Below are 9,909 nucleotides of genomic sequence, written 5' to 3' on the forward strand. Positions count from 1 at the left end.
AGTACACCCTTGCATTTTCTCCTGTGTAGTTCACTGTCACCTTTCTCCTAAGTGGCTTCAAATTGTTCAAATTATAAAAGACAGTTATTTTTAACACTAGAGCATGAAGGCCACCCTATCAAGCTGACTGTGCACCTACGCAACCACCTCCTCCATATCTCCATCTGGAGTGTAGACACACTTCAAAAAATAACACACACACACACACACACACACACACAGACACACACAGTCTACCAGAAGCGAGGCCATTATCTCACTGTTCTCAATGCCATGGTCAACTCTATAATTCTAGAACAAGGCTATTCACCTTTTTTATTGTGTGAAATATAACGTGGTCAAGTTTTAAATGATCAGATTATAGTCATTAAATGATTAAAATGCGTTTTCACATTCTAACCATAACCAGCATAAAATATTTTACTAATCTGGAACAAACACCAAACAACCATTACACAACAATAAAACCTTATGATGAACTTGGGAGAGCTCAAGGGCAGAGGCTTAAATGATATTTTGAGCATGAAGTTTGGCTTCTCTTGCACAAGTGAAATAGCAATGTCTGTTTTCAGCCAGAGATTTCAAGAACACTGGTTACATCCAGAATATCTCTTTGTGTATGTGTGCACAAATGCCAAGATACTGCGACAAAAATTTGTAGTGAGCTATGGTAGTATTTACACAAAATACTGTAGAATTTTGTCTTATTTAAAACATTGCTTCAGTTCATTTATGTTTGAGGGCATTCGTTTTTGCATAGATCTCTTAAGATCCCACCACAGTACCTCAATAGTCTGGACTTTGACCTGGCCATTCCAACACCTTTATTTTTGTCTTCTTTAGCCATTGTTCTTGGGATCATTGTCCTGTTGCATGACCCAATTTTTGCCCAGCTTAAGCTGCTGGACAGAAGGCCTCACATTTGTTTCAAGAATATCCTGGTGGAGTTCATTGTTGTCTCTGACTCAGTGGCTGCAAAACAAGCCCAATTATCACCCCTCCACCTCTATGCTTGACAGTTGGTATGGGGTGTTTGTGGCATTGTGTTGGCTTTTCACCAAACACGGTGCTGTGCATGATGATCAAACATCTCCACCTCGGTCTCATCAGTCCAAAGGATATTGTTCTAGAACAATTGTGGCTTTTTCAGATACAATTTTACAAACCTAAGTCATGCTGCCATATTCTCTTTGGAGAGAAGGGTCTTTTCCTAACCACCCTTCCATGAAAACCATGTCTTTTTCTGATGTGCTGTGCTGGCATGAATATGAGCATTAAATGGTCTTACCTTGGACTTAGATAACTGGGTCTCCCACTCCTGGCAACTGTCCTGAAGGCACTGCATTTGTAAACAATCCTTCCAACTGTAGAATATTGAATTTCAAATTGATTGGAGATGGCCTTATAACCCTTCCTAGATTAATAAGCAGCAACAATTGCTTCTTGGAGGTCATAGCTGATGTAATTTCTTCTTGGTATGATGTAGACACACACCTGAGTGCTTCAAGCTGCTTCAAACTTATGTCATAGAGACAGTCACACTTCTTTAAGATTAACTGATCTTGTACATTTCTTTAGTAACACCTGACTGCTAAATACTGTCTTAATGATTGTGGAAGTTGGAAGGGTGTACTTATTTTTTTTTCCCCCACCTGGTTTCTGAATGTTGGTTTACTTTTTGGGGAAAAATGACTACATATTGAATTTTTTTTTTTTTTTTGTCTGGTTATTTGTTTGTTTATAGAAGTTAGTGAGGACCACCCAATTGTTATTTAGGTGCTAAAACATAGAATTGAAGGAAGGTGTACTTTCTTTATCCCATGACTGTATGTATGTATCTGTGTATCTATACGTACATTATGTACATATTTATATACACTATAGTGTATCTCCTTGTGCGCTGTGTGTGTGCGCGCATTAGTGTTAGGAGCTGGAGTAGTGGACATAAGTGCAGGGTTTTGATGGTCTTGGGAAGAAGCTCATTTTTAGTCTCTCACCCATGGCGGAGTTGTGGAGGTGTTTTTCTGACGCACAGCCACCAGAATAACCTGTTGTCTGTGGGATCTTGAAGATCTTTGCTGCTGCACAGCTGCAGTGCATGATGTTCCCAGTGAGGATGCTCTTTATAATGGCAGGATAAAAAGGTCTTCTGGATAGTTGAGGAGATCTGTCTCTCTTCCATACTGGCATTGAAATTTGACGAGTACTTGACAGGTCCTCGCTGAGGTTTACATTAAAGTATCTGATGTTGATCACTCGCTCCACCAAGGTCCCACTGATCATTTGAGGTGTGTGTCATCTGTTCCTTCTGAAGCCCACAACCCGTTCCTTTGTTATGCTGGTATTTAGAAACAGGTTGTTGGCTTTGCACCACTGGGCCAGCCTCTCCACTTCATCCATATAGGCCTTCGGTTCATTCCACTGCAGCGTCATCTGCAAGCTTCATGATGGTATTGGATCCAAATGACAAGGATGATATAAGGGGTTCACAGAACCATAGTTACATATGCAACTAGCATTCTATTTCACCCCTCTTAACTGCCAGCAGGGCTTTATAACCCCTAGATAACATCTCCCAACAATGTCATGAGGAACAGGACAGGAGTAGTAGTTGCTGTGTTCTTGGAGGAATTTTGGAAGGTCGGCCAGTTCTGGGAAGGTTCATTTGATTGAACAGGGTTTGCAGTAATCAGTCTTGGTGGTATCTAGTCCAGCTGAACCCCATTATGAATGTAGTTTCATAGACTTGGGGACTTCGTAACTACGTGGCATATACATTTGCACACAGGCCCCAGTTGGGGCTTTTATAATTTAAAAACTGTATATTGTGTGTTTACTCAGGTTGCCTTTGTTTCATCTTTGACTTTGTTTTAATTCCTGAAACAATTTAGTATAAGATATACACAAAAACAGAAGAAATCAGCATGGGGCAAATACTTTTTCACAGCACTGTAAGATAGTAGCCATTTATACATTCTACTGCAAATTTATCCACACCAGGGTGTTAAATTTTTTGAAAATATTTTATATTGTATTTAAAAGGCAAATGCATTTTCATGGGCAGGAACAATGATAGGAACAAAGATTTCTGGGAACAACAGGAAGTTCACTATCACCAATCGTTTGAAATTGTCACTTTACTGCATCATACCTAAGTTGCATATAATTAAGAAAATGTAACAATTTAAAGGTCACTTGTGTCTGGAATCGTGGCTCTATGACACACTCTTAGACCACTAATTTCAGCTACGCCATGTCCTATATCTGCTGAAAAGTTATTTATTTGTCTAGACAGGGTTCTTGGCTTGTTGTGGTGGTTATGTGCTGTTACAGGGCCTGGTATTTACAAACTACATATAGGCGGTTTAGACTAAGAAGCTTGAACAGATGAGAACAAGGATTCATGTCTGCTAACCAAGCATGTGTTCCAGAATTGGCATTAAAGTCAATGTAGGAGATGTAGTCACAGCCAGACATAACATCAATAATATCAGCTCAATGCCAAGGAAGTGGACACAGTTGATTGTCATTGTTTACCAAGAGGTTCCGTTATTACTGCATGAGGGCTAGCACTATAGCATGCTTAGCAATACAAAGTGAATTGGGGGTGGGGTGGGGGACAACTCAGGTATAGAAACACTGACACTGATTTGTGTGGGGTGAATACTCTCTCCAAAACAAAGAGTTGGAATTAGCAGGAATCCTAGCTGAGAATAACCAAATATCAGAAGTTAACAGTGCATAATGTGTTAAGGAAACACCAATTCCACAACTTCTGTTTGACAAAGAGGTTCAGATATTGGCTGAGTGTTGGTTTGAGTACACAAAATAATGTACAAACCAAATGGTGACTCAGCTTAAGTTAAATGGTCACAATCTCTCTTGCATGCAAATTTTGACTGAAGCAATAATAAGCTGATGAATATCCACTTCTGCATGTTCTGATTAAAATTTAAATGAAGAAATATAAACATTTCTGATGCTTCTGGAGACATTTTCATTTCCTAGAATCATTCTGTGTTTCAGGTCTTTCAACATCATAGACCGATCAACAGATGATCCAGCTGAGGTTTATCAGAATTGTATCTAGATGGCTAGCAAATGACTTTGCCCTATGGTTCTCCTCTTTTGAGTCACCGACATGTAGAGACTCTCTCTGTCACATTGGTAGTATCAGGGCTCTTCTTCTCTTCTGCCCTTTGATGTCCAGTATGCTTAAATCTCTGGCCAAAGATTGCAACTGACTTCAATCAGGTAGCACCTTGCCGCACACAATGACCAGCCCCTTGTACTTGGCGAGTTTCTTTTCAAAGAACTCATCTAAGCAATCATCCCAACGGACTGTTAGCTCTTGGCTGGTGAATTAAGACAAGACAATGGTGTCTGGTCTCAAGGTGGTGACTGCAATGTGCTGCAGGAACTTGAGCTTCTACTCCAGATCTAGCAACAGGTGCCAGTCCCTTGCAGAGGTCAAGATTCCTGCAGATGTTCTTACTATAGATTCACCGATGTATCAGCCGATAATTGGTATTGGCGGATAAAGGCTATTTTTCCCGCTATGGGCCATTGGCCGATAGTTTAAAAACATCCGATAATCAAGGCTGATTATAAAATGTCAATCAAAAGAGGGCGGGAAAACACATCGATTTCATGCTGTGTGTAAAGATGTCTCTTGTGTGGAATGATGACAAAACTGCTGTTTATAAGCTCTGCACTGCTAAAATTTTACACCGGAAGTGAGAAGCTGTTAATCAGAAGTTTTGGCGTCGAGTCAGCTCTGGGACTGCTTGCTCCACTAAACTCCTGCGCTGTTGACCATAATGACCTTCAGGACTTGATCATGTCACCAGCCGTATCTCCCCTCTGCTGACATGATTACACATTCACACTAAATCCTATTACCTATATTTTAATCTCAAGTTCTCAAGAGACAAGAGAGTACTTGCTATAGTTATTTATGATACTGATTTCGATTTTAATTATTTAACTGTAAGCAAGCCTTTTTCAATTCATATATACTCAAATTTAAATGCACTCCAACCAGAAGCAAGTATGATTGTAAAGATATACTAAAGATGAAACTGACGACTAAGGAGCCCATCACTGGGATTTGTGCATACTGTTTTGTTTTTAGTTTATCTGCATATTCAATAACTTGATTGTGGATTATTTGCAGACTCAATAACTTGACTGTGGATTATTTGCAGACTCAATAACTTGACTGTGGATTATTTGCAGACTCAATAACTTGACTGTGGATTGTTTGCATACTCAATAACTTGATTGTGGATTTTCTTCCACAATCACTCAGGGTTTCTGTTTTGGATTCATTATGTTACTCCTTTACTGTCCTTCTTAATTTTTGTAATTTGTCAATTTTGTATTGTTTTCTTTTCTATTGTATAACCAGCAAGTCCACATTAGCTTTATTAACAGCAAAAGTAAATATCCATGATAACAGAGTGAAAAACATGCAAGTTTAGTGGCTTTTAGTATGAATATGTTAGCCTTAAGGTTATCTATAAGCTAGTGTACTCCAAAACAAAGACAGATTTGGCATTTAGAAGATATATGTATTCAGAATTTACAGTCTCTCTCTACAACCATTATGGATAATCAATGATTTTGATGATCATTCTCCACTTCAGCTTCTCATCAGATTTTCTGTTTAATCAAATGCTCTCTAGAATCTGAAATGTCTCGCCCCAACATTATAAACATTAAACATCCATAGTACTAACTGTCAAGTACGGCTTAGCCCGGGCTGTGAGGTAAGCTAAAGGCTACTGTCTATTTTTAAAAGGGGGAGGGGCCACTCATTGTGTTCTGCCCTGAATTCCTGTTTCAGTGGAAATTACACCAACACATCAAACAATGCTGCACCTTTCAAAGCATTTCACTAGGACCTTAAGACTTCTCTAAGATTGTGTGCATCTATTTTGCTTTATCAGAAGAAATAAGATAAAAAGAGAGATAATGCCAAAACTCACAGTCGACGCTATGTTAAATAATGGTCACCGCCATTCCTTATCTGAAGTCCAAAACTTTTGCCAAATGTGGCCTACCTTCCAGTGGATGTAACCTCTAAAAACCTTCACTCTACCCTTACGCCACCCCATAGAGAACATCTGTCAAGCCCTTTGATTACCTGGGCATGGATATAATTACGCTGCTGCCTTGTTTGGCTTGAAGGCACAATTACATCTTAGTCATGTCGCATTATGACATCCACTACCTGGTATTCTTAGCCCTATGAATCTCCAACATATTCACTGAGAAATGGCACTTATGTTCTGTTGCATTAGAAACCATGAGAGACCATGCATGTGATTATTACGACCTCCAGTTAGCTTTTGGAATGTAAGGTCTGAGACGTTCCTCAAACATTCACAGGTTTATTTTCCCCATTAAACAAGGTTATGGGCTGCCAAGGAGACCTGGCAGCATCAATCCTTCTTTCACTGTTTCAGCAGGTTCACCAGACATAGCAACACATTTTGAAGACTAGTCCAACCGTACCAGAACACATGAAAGAGGTGCACAGTCTAGTGAGCACAGAGAGCTTTCAAGAAAATAAATACTAAATTGTACCATTGCTTGTCACTTGGGGTGATCCTTAAGGTCCAATTATGTGCCTTATAACTAATGTAATAAGACATAACCTTGTAAATTCCAGCATGTCACTGTTTCAAGGCTCTGGGTGTACACATGAGCGTAAAACTACCATTATATATTCTTTCTTCCCATTCCTTCCTTCCTTTCCTCCCAATCCCTTTTACATGCACTTCTTTCACATTCTCAGTTTTTAAACATTAAAATATTTCTACTTAAGTTCTTGAAAACATTACATTTCATATAAAAAAATGACTTTTTCCCTCCATCTCTCCATGACATTTGGCTTCTTATAACTGCAGGATTTCCAGCAGGAAAAGCAAACAGAGTTATCATTTCTTAGATTATGTGTATGTTGTGTTTTACTGTGCAGAACAGACGTGTCCAGGTGTTCCAGGAAAAAGCATTTGCAAGACTACTGTTTGCCAATAAGCATATAGGCAAAGACCATTCCTTCTGGAATAATGTGCTCTGGAAAGAGTTGTTTGGCCACAGTAACAGCAGAGATGTTTGGCGCTAACCAAAGACATCTGTTCAGGAGAAGTACCTCATACCAACAGTTAAGCATGGTGGTGGAAATGTTATGGTTTGTGGTTGTATTGTTGCTTCAGAGACTAGACAGCTTGCATTCATTGCTTCAACTATGAATTTTGCATCATATCAAAGAGTATGTGAGGTCATCTGTCCGAAAGTTGAACCGAAAGTGGACCTTTCAACAGGATAATGATCCTAAGCGCACTAGCAAATCCACCAAGGAATGGCTCAAAAAGAAGAAATGAAGGGTTATGGAATGGCCTAGTCAAAACTCGGGTTTGAATACCATTGAAATTTTGTGGGGGGATTTGAAACAGGTAGTACATACAAGAAAACCCTCAAACATCTTGCAACTGAAAGAATATTGCATGAAGAGTGGTCATAAATTCCAGCAAGCTGATGTTGTAGACTGGTGGACAACTATGCAAAACGGCTACAAAAAGTTATTTCTGCTAAAAGGGGCAATATTAGCTTATGAGGCCAAGAGTGTACTTACTAAGAATCTCACATCTATTGACATTTCTGTTGAATAAATGACTGAAAAAACTAATGTTCCTTGTGGTTTTGTTCAAGTACCTTGTTCCTTGTGGTTTTGTTCTGTCCAGTCCACATCTCCTTTTTGTCTCAGTCTCACTTTCTTTTCTGTCCCATTATTTCCCTCTATCCCCCATCTCCATGTCTGTTTTTACAAATCTTATTTACAGAAGCATGAAACAAGATTTTCTGGAGCAACATGTTCACGCCAGTGTCCGCTCAAATCATCTTCCTCTCTGTTTCCACAATGATGTTATCGCACAACCAATGCCAGAAATATATTACACCAACGCTTTCCCAATTCCCTTGGCTTCAAGAAAAGAAATTACTTTACTGCAATAGAAACTTTACTGATGCGCTGTTAGAAGTAACACTAGCGGCAGTTTGTATTAGCCAGTGTGCAACAGACAAATGTAAATAAAAAGTAATTATTAAATAAAAAATAAAATAAGATTAAAGTGACATGATGTTGCCACAAATTATATATTGTGCCACATCACTTATGTGCTAGGTGATTTATTAATTTTTTTAAAGAATGCTTTTAATACATAATAAACATTCACCAGTTACTCTTAATTTTGGCAGGGTTTTGGATAAAAATGTCATGGGGCTCATAGTTAGGGCGTATCAGCCGTAACATTAAAACGACCTGCCTAATAATATGTAGGTCCACCTTGTGCTGCCAAAACAGCTCTGACCTGTCGAGGCATGGACTCTACAAGACTTCTGAAGGTGTGCTGTGGTATATGGCACCAAGACGTTAACAGCAGATCCTTTAAGTCCTGTTCCTCAAACCATTTCTGAACTATTTTTGCAGTGTAGCAGGGCGCATTATCCTGCTTAAGAGTCCACTGTCATTATGGAACGCCACTGTGATGAAGGGGTGTACTTGGTCGGCAGCAATGTTTAGGTAGGTGTTATGTGTCAAAATAACATCCGCATGAAAGCCAGGACCCAAGGTCACAAACCACTGTATACCGAGAACACCCTACAAGACCTGCTGTTTTGGAGATGCTCTGACTCAGTCGTCGATTACAATTGGGACCAAGCTTGTCAAAGTCGCTCAGGCCCTTACGCTTGCCCATTTTTCCTGCTTCGAGAACTGACAGTTCACCTGCTGCCTAATAATATCCAAGATTCTGCACTATTTCTAGGTCCACATTTAAATGCAAGTAAAATTGTGATATTGACCACGTTAAAAGTTTTGTACATAAAGTCGGATTAGGGCCTCACGCCTAATCTCTTCTGTTGAAGCATGTGTTCAGATGACACACTGATGGATTTGATATAAAATGGATCATAAGGTTTTGCACAAACTTGTGGAGTCTGTGTCAGCTTGAGTGCACACTGTCATTAAAGCAAAAGGGGGACATAACAAATAATAACAAATTCTGAAATACATGCAGGAATTTCAAAGATTCTAACATACACACACACACACACACACACACACACACACACACACACGTTTATGTATGTACATGAAAAAAAATTAAAGCGTGGTATGTGTATTTCAAATGAAGTAGAGATCCCAATCCTGATCTTATGTGAAGGTATTACCATGTTGTTTATTTATCGTTTACTGTACCGTCTGCCCATGCTGCTTTTATATACGTATAAACACATCTGGTTATCCATCGTGTATGTCTATTTCAGATTTTAATCACATGTTCTCGAGGCATTCAAATAACTTTCAGTTATCCTTACCGTCTGTGTAAAGATGATGAAGCCGAAATGGAAGCAAATATCCTGCTCTCTCTCTCTCTCACACGTTCGCCCTTCAACTAACACGGAGGCAGGTGGCTGTGGCTGTGACTGCTCTCTCTCTGTGTGTGTGTGTGTGTGTGTGTGTGTGTGTGTGTGTGTGTGTGTATGTATGTATGTATGTATGTATGTATGTATGTATGTATGTATGTATATATATATATATATATATATATATATATATATATATATATATATATATATATATATTCAGCAGTGGCTCCACCCCCTCTCGTCCACCATTGGTCATATATACCACCACAGAAATGACTTTTCCTCATCAAGTTTGATATATTTTTATGACACTATATAATGTCACCTAGTCACGCTGTTAATATACAGAAAGAAAGACGACAGCAATTTTAAAAAACGTATTTGGAAAACCGGAAGACCATCCAATGACTTCCGAACTGGCAACAGCCAATCAAACGAGCTCGCTGGGAAGTGTAGTTCTTTTTTTGACCC

At 39.1% G+C, this 9,909-nt stretch overlaps 1 protein-coding gene across 2 annotated transcripts in view; it reads right to left on the minus strand.

The window, feature by feature from the left end:
• Positions 1–9,909, minus strand: part of serpini1 (serpin peptidase inhibitor, clade I (neuroserpin), member 1) — a 30,913-nt gene that overhangs the window by 20,019 nt on the left and 985 nt on the right. Inside the window, exon 1 of one of the 2 annotated variants that reach the window (XM_017466313.3) lies at positions 9,388–9,539. The exons of the other annotated variant lie outside the window; for it this stretch is intronic. The gene's annotated coding sequence lies outside the window, so the exon portion shown is untranslated. Of the gene's footprint in view, positions 1–9,387; positions 9,540–9,909 lie in introns of those variants that run through there. 2 annotated transcript variants of the gene reach the window in all.

The sequence above is a fragment of the Ictalurus punctatus genome, chromosome 4 (assembly GCF_001660625.3).
Source record: "Ictalurus punctatus breed USDA103 chromosome 4, Coco_2.0, whole genome shotgun sequence".
Classification (NCBI taxonomy): Eukaryota; Metazoa; Chordata; class Actinopteri; order Siluriformes; family Ictaluridae; genus Ictalurus; species Ictalurus punctatus.